The following is a 6,234-nucleotide window of genomic DNA, read 5'->3' as shown; positions in this document are numbered from 1 at the left end:
GGGGGGGGGGGGAGGGGAGGGAGGGAGAGAACGCGACGGCTCTACGCGGTCCTACCGCCCTTTACATGGGACCACGCTATGTGCGCGCGGCGACCGACCGACCGTCGTGTGATCCGTCTGTATATAACCGCGCGCCCCGGTACCGAGAGGAGCGTGTATGTGCGCGCACACAGAGCCGCGTTATATACCGCGGAGGTCCGAAGAGGGACGCGGGTTCTATGTTAGATATACCGCGTCGCCGTCGTCCGAGTCGTATGTGCGAAAACGTATACCACACAACCTCTCGCGCGGTATATACGAGTATATATATGTACGCGTGGTATGTATGTATCATCACGCGACGCGACACGGCTGCTAGGTATATATGTGCCGAGTATGTATGCGATAGATATATGCGGGATCTACATATGTGCTCCGCGGAGCGCCCCAAAAGGCAGACGTGCCTGGCATCGACGAGGCCAGAGGCGCACCGCTGCCTCGATCTCCGTATCTCGGTAGATCGACGCCTAATGCCGCGGACACTGCTGGAGATGAGAAGAGGAACGGTGTGTGTAGGGTGGTGCGCGCGCGCTCGCTCGAGGGGGGAGACCGCGGCGAAGTGAAGCGTGGCGGGGGCCGCGGGGGCGGTGGCAGCACCAGGGGAACGTGGGGAAGGCAGGAGGGCTTATATGGGGCCAGCCGCGGGAATATCCTTCGCCGTTCTGCGAATTAATCGCGCGACCCTCCGCCTCGACCCCTAGTTCCCCCCCTCTCCTGCCCTGCCCGCCTCTCTCGTCTGCCCCGCGCTCGACCTTTCCATCAACCTTCTCTATCCTCTTTGTGCCGCACCTCGAATACCGACGTTCGTGATTCGTCCTTGCTACGTCGTCGTCGTCGTCGTCTTCTTCGTCGTCGTCGTCGTCATGGTCGACGTCGCGATCTTGCCTCTAACCCGACGTCGTCACGCGAGCCTCTTCGTCTTCTCCTACGTACGTACTCGCCGTTCGTGAGAAATTCACGATATACGCCGCGGACTTGATATCAATTGATCTCACGAGCGGGCTCTCTCGTTTTCCTTTTCTCATCTTTCGTTCCCTCCACCGTTTTAATTTTCCACGTTTTGCTACGAGCATTCGCGTCGTTACCAATTTTACTATTTGAAAGTTTCGCGGGGCGAGAGAGATGGAGGGAATCCTACTGTTCCACTAAGAAATGTGTTGTTTCAAGTGTAGTAGAGACTCGCCGCACGCGTACTCCCATTCATTCATGAGCTCTCAACTGCTACTCGTTGAAATCGCGGAAACTTCTTCAGAACTTTCATGGCCGGATTATCTGCACGATTGATTCCCTTTGCACGAATTTGTTGTCTATGATCGTACATACAGCGATGGGATGTCAAATTTTCGTAAACTCGGCGCAACGACAAAAAGACGCTCAAACGCTTCAACACAATAGGAAACAAGTTCATTAATAATATAAGAATACATTTTGACGTATATAATATGAATTTATAAATCAATTTTATGTATACAATATGAATATATTTGATGTATACAATACGAATTTATAAATAAATTTTCATTCGAAACTAACTAATTGAAATTTTATCTATACGTTGATATATTTTGATATCTTCGACTTTAAACTCGACACGTCGGGTAATCCACTTTCTTATAATTGTATTTATTACAATAAATAACAAATATAGTGTAGCAATATAATAATAATTTTGATAAATTTATCATATTTTCGTATATTTAGTATAAAATATTGATTATATATGGTCTTCGCGAGATCATTAAAGCTTAATTGCGGCTGATTTTTTTGCAGCTCTGCTCGGTGAATACCAAGGAGCGTGTTATTATCCCCGAGGAGAGTTCTTTTCGTCGACGGATACAAAGAATACTCAGGCGATATCGGGGCATCGAAGGGCCAGAAATTTCTTACATATGTATGCGCGCCAGCTTTCCCGCCTAGCAACAATTTAATCAGCGCGCACCAATTTCATCAACCCTTCCGCGATATGGCGGGGCCGGTACCTCAGGAACGCGGTACACGCGCGGATGGCGGAGGTAAATGGCGAGCGTAGTGGCGGCGGATATGGCGAAGGACTAAACGGGGATTCGCCGCAACAATTTCGTTAATGCCTCGTTCGCTCCGTTCGTCGAAAAGTACGCCACCGTCACCGCTATCGCTATCACAGCCGCCACCGATTCTTTATCGCGCTCCTGCGCTCCTATCTCGGAAAACGGCAGCAGAACTTTTCAAACGTCATGTTTATCGTCACGTCCCATCGCGGACATATGAGCACGCGCGCACGCTCGTGCGTGTGTAAGTAGATAGGTAGGTAGCTAGATACGCGCCTATACATGCGTGCCTGTGTCCGTGTGTACCCTCTTCGTTCCGCCCCAATACCGATCCGATACACGTATCACGGCTGCCTTCGCTAGAAACTTTCCAGAGATGGTGCGTGTGCCCATTATCTGCGCCCATTATGATCGACGAATCCGGATTTTCGGTACTAGTGCGTTCTCTCTAGAACGGCCGATAAGCTTTTGGGGAAAAACGAAAGGAGAGATCTCCGCCGAATGGAACACACGCCGACGTGAAATTATCCATCCTTTCGTCTCAACGACAGACTGATCAGTCGACGTGGTACGGTGCGTCGCGTTAACGCGAATGTGTTATCGAGAAACAGTGAGACGGGATTAACGACTTTTCCGATGTGTAGACACATTGAATGGGAAATGCGCCTCCTTTCGGAGGCTTCCTTTCTCCCTTCCCGCCACCACGAAAGCGACGGCTCTGCTAAACACATACGCGCGTCCATAAACGTAAGTAGCGCGAAGCTTACTAATTAGCATGTGATTAATGACGCGGTTGTAGGGATAAATTGCTCTCTCTCTCTCTCTCTCTCTCATAATGGTTATAATGTTGTCGAAGGCGACACGATAAACGCGCGTGAAAACGGAAAGATGCCGGTATATGCTACATCATCGACGTCGTTCACAGAAAATACGAGAAAGCGCGGCGAGAAGGAGGAGAGGGGGCAGACTTGTGTTTGGGAAGTTCGACTCGTGAATTCCGCTGGAGCGCGAGAGGTCACTGTATCGAGAGGTCGTTATCAGCTTTAATGATCTCGCAAGCTATCCGATACATCGATAGTCTTTCTTTTCTTCCCCTTTTACTACCCCCTCTCCCCTTCCTCTCTTCTTTTTTTTTCTTTCTCTGGAAGTGTCATGGAGTTGCGCTGTGCACCTTCACGATGTACCAAGAATTTCTCGCTACTCTAAACGTTTCGTGTTTCTAATGAACACAAACCCATCTTTATCCCCGCTCCATCTCTCTCCTCCCTTCCTCACACACACATTTTTCATGTTTCATTTTTCACACTGCGCTTTTTCATCGCGTTTTATTTCATATACCTCTAATCGATCTATCCTGTCTTTCCTCAACGGGTTTTGTAAATGATTTTACCGCGCATTTCTTGTTTCGAAAAACCGTTCTAGCTGCTTCATCGAAAACGCAGGCGTCTACAATACCTATCCAACTATCTCACATTACCCTCCCACTTAGTACCCTTCGCACTCCTCGTCTAACGCGATTTACATTCCGGCTGTGATTGCCGATGTTCGGCTCGTTTGCTGTTCGAAGTCGCGGAACGCCGCTGCGTTTTAACTCGGTGAACGGCGATCGCTCGATCGCATGTCCACTTTCGCGACCGATTACCATCGACGCGCGCGCAGAAAGACTTCTTTTATCTCGCGTCGCTTTTTACGAAGCCGTTAAATGAAATCTGAAAATTATGCGCGATAAAGTCTGTTCTTCGACGAGCCGTTGAACCGAGAATGAACGTGTGTGCGAGCAACGTATTATACACGATCTGTCCCAAAAGTTTCCGAATTTTCATTAAAACAGACGCTGTAAAGTAATAGAAATTTTTACTTACAATTATTCCAAATACATCCCTTTCGGAGAAATACAATCTTTACAACGGTCGTACAGCTTTAGAAAACTCCGTTGAAAGTCTTCCTTTGGGATGGTCGAAATAGCCTGAATGTCCAAAATAATGGCTCCCCCTTCAGTTTCGGGAACAAAAATTAGTCGCATAGTGCCAAATCTGGTGAATATGGGGGATGATCAAGGACTAAGACCGAAATTTGCACGCCGGCGGTGCACTTGCCGGAGCATCGTCATGCAGAAGCGACCAAGCTGCCTTGCACTTGGTATCGAGGATGAACCCGACCAATTCTTGCCAGCTTCATAACGCCCAAGTAATAAGTCAAAAGTAGATCACACTAATCTTTTCTACGGTTTCGACCGTTCGGCCTCCCGCTGCGCTCGTCATCTTCCAGCGATTCTCTACCGTCCCGGAATTTCACGAACCACTCGTAAACTGATGTAAGGGGATAGTGCTTTGTCCCTATAAGCCTCCTGTAACATTGCTAATGTTTCTGTGAACGTTTCGCCCAATTTCACACAAAATTTGATATTTGCCCCATCCGTGATTTCTCGGTGAGCGTCACACGCGGTTACGTCGGTTTTATACTTGTGGTAAAACAACCGTGGGAGGGACCTTAATTCAACTTACAGAATTTGTGAACAAAAATAGTGCAATCTTATTTGTATAGATGGCGCCACTAATACCGTCCGTAGGAAGAAAATTCGAAAACTTTTGGGACAGACCGTGTATTTATTTCTTATGCCCGCGACTCGCATTATTGCAAAACAGAAAAAATGAGGTCGATACACAGTGTGTATTACTTTGACGTTACGTAAAGGCGAGTCGCTCGCGCGCACGCACACACATCATGGGAGGTAAACAATCTATAATAAGGCGACTCTGCTTTCCTTAATTAGACGAATACTTGAAAATAAATCACTTCATGAGTGACAGGCTCCAATTATAATTACACTTGGCGTGCGGCGCACAACCTCGAACGTCAATACGGTTCATCATGACATCAGCGTTACTTCCTTCTGGCTTATATATTTAGATGGAATAAAAAGAGTACGCGCGCGAGAGACCATCGCGGTGACGCAAGAATATCCATATCGGCGCGCGCGAATTCCCGGGACGCACGCTGCGCTTAAAACTTATCCACGCCACCATGAAAAATGTATCTTTGTGGAAAGTCAACGTAGTGTAAAGAGGAGAGACTGAAAAAAAGAGAAAGATAGAGAGAGAGAGAGAGAGAGAGATCGCGGTAATCCTTTTGGGTGTCCTTCCACCCCTTGTCTCTCCTTTTCTTCGCTTCCTTCCTCTCCTTCTTCTCCAAGGATCTCCTTTGCCGCCAAAAACCACACCCACAATGCCGCGCGTTCAACGTTATACCGCACGTCCGACCACCCTGCCGGTTCCTGAAAAATTTCGCAACCCTGCCTCGCTTCACCTCGTTTCGTCTCACATCGCCTCGCCTTCCGGCCACCCTCCCTCTCTCTCTCTCTCTCGATAACCTAGGTTAAAGCCATTTCCCAGCTAGCGCTTCGCCCGGTCCCTCGTATATCCCACGAAAGCGCGATTCTCTCCAGCGAAGCGGCACAACCAGCGGAGGCAAGCCAGTGGCAGGTAGGCAGGCAGGCAGGCAGGCAGGTAGGCAACGCAGGCAGGCAACGCGGGACTTTTGGGACGCGTTGTACATGGGTCGCATCGCATCGTAGGTTCGCGATGGGTTGGATACATGAGGGAGAGGACGCGGGTAGGAGGTGGTAGCAAGGGGAGACGAGGGCGCGAGAGTGAGCGAGCGAATGAACGAGCGAGCGAGCGAAGCAGCGAGCGCGATCGCGATCGCGCGCGCGCTCTTGCGGGGGGAGGGGGACCCTCTTTATGTAGCACATAGACGTTGCCTGGCGTTCGTTCGTTGCCGCTCGCTCGGCGTGTGACGCTCAAATTACCTCCGTCCTCCCTGGTACGTCTCCCCCTCGCTTTCCCCCCTCGCGTTGGTCCCTCGTCCCTTCCGCACACCCCGCTCACCTCCCCTCGCGTACCCCCTCGGGCCACAGCGCCCACTGACGCTGCTCGCCCGTCCGCTACACTACCACCCCCTCCGCCCCCCGCCACCTCCGCTCTCCTTCGCCATGTTCGCCGTTTCTCCCTCGCACCACCATCGCTTTTATCTTCTCCCTCGCCAACCGCTCGTCCTCCTTCCTGCCTGCCTGCCTGCCTGCCNTATATATATATATATATATATATGCGCTATGTGTAAGAAAGCAAAAAAAAATATATATATATATATGCGCTATGTGTAAAAAAGC

At 49.8% G+C, this 6,234-nt stretch overlaps 1 long non-coding RNA gene across 1 annotated transcript in view; it reads left to right on the top strand.

Annotated features, from left to right (window-relative positions):
* The window catches only part of LOC106746377, a 32,018-nt gene extending 26,084 nt beyond the window's left edge, over positions 1 to 5,934 (top strand). The window contains exon 4 of the long non-coding RNA XR_001374594.1: positions 1,810 to 5,934. This is a non-coding gene — a long non-coding RNA (uncharacterized LOC106746377). The remainder of the gene's footprint in view (positions 1 to 1,809) is intronic.
* The last annotated feature ends 300 nt before the right edge of the window (positions 5,935 to 6,234 follow it).

The sequence above is a fragment of the Dinoponera quadriceps genome, unplaced genomic scaffold (assembly GCF_001313825.1).
Source record: "Dinoponera quadriceps isolate SergipeBrazil2010 unplaced genomic scaffold, ASM131382v1 scaffold566, whole genome shotgun sequence".
In the NCBI taxonomy this organism is placed as follows: Eukaryota; Metazoa; Arthropoda; class Insecta; order Hymenoptera; family Formicidae; genus Dinoponera; species Dinoponera quadriceps.
Note: the sequence above shows the minus strand (reverse complement) of the source record. Positions and strands in the feature narration are given on the sequence as shown.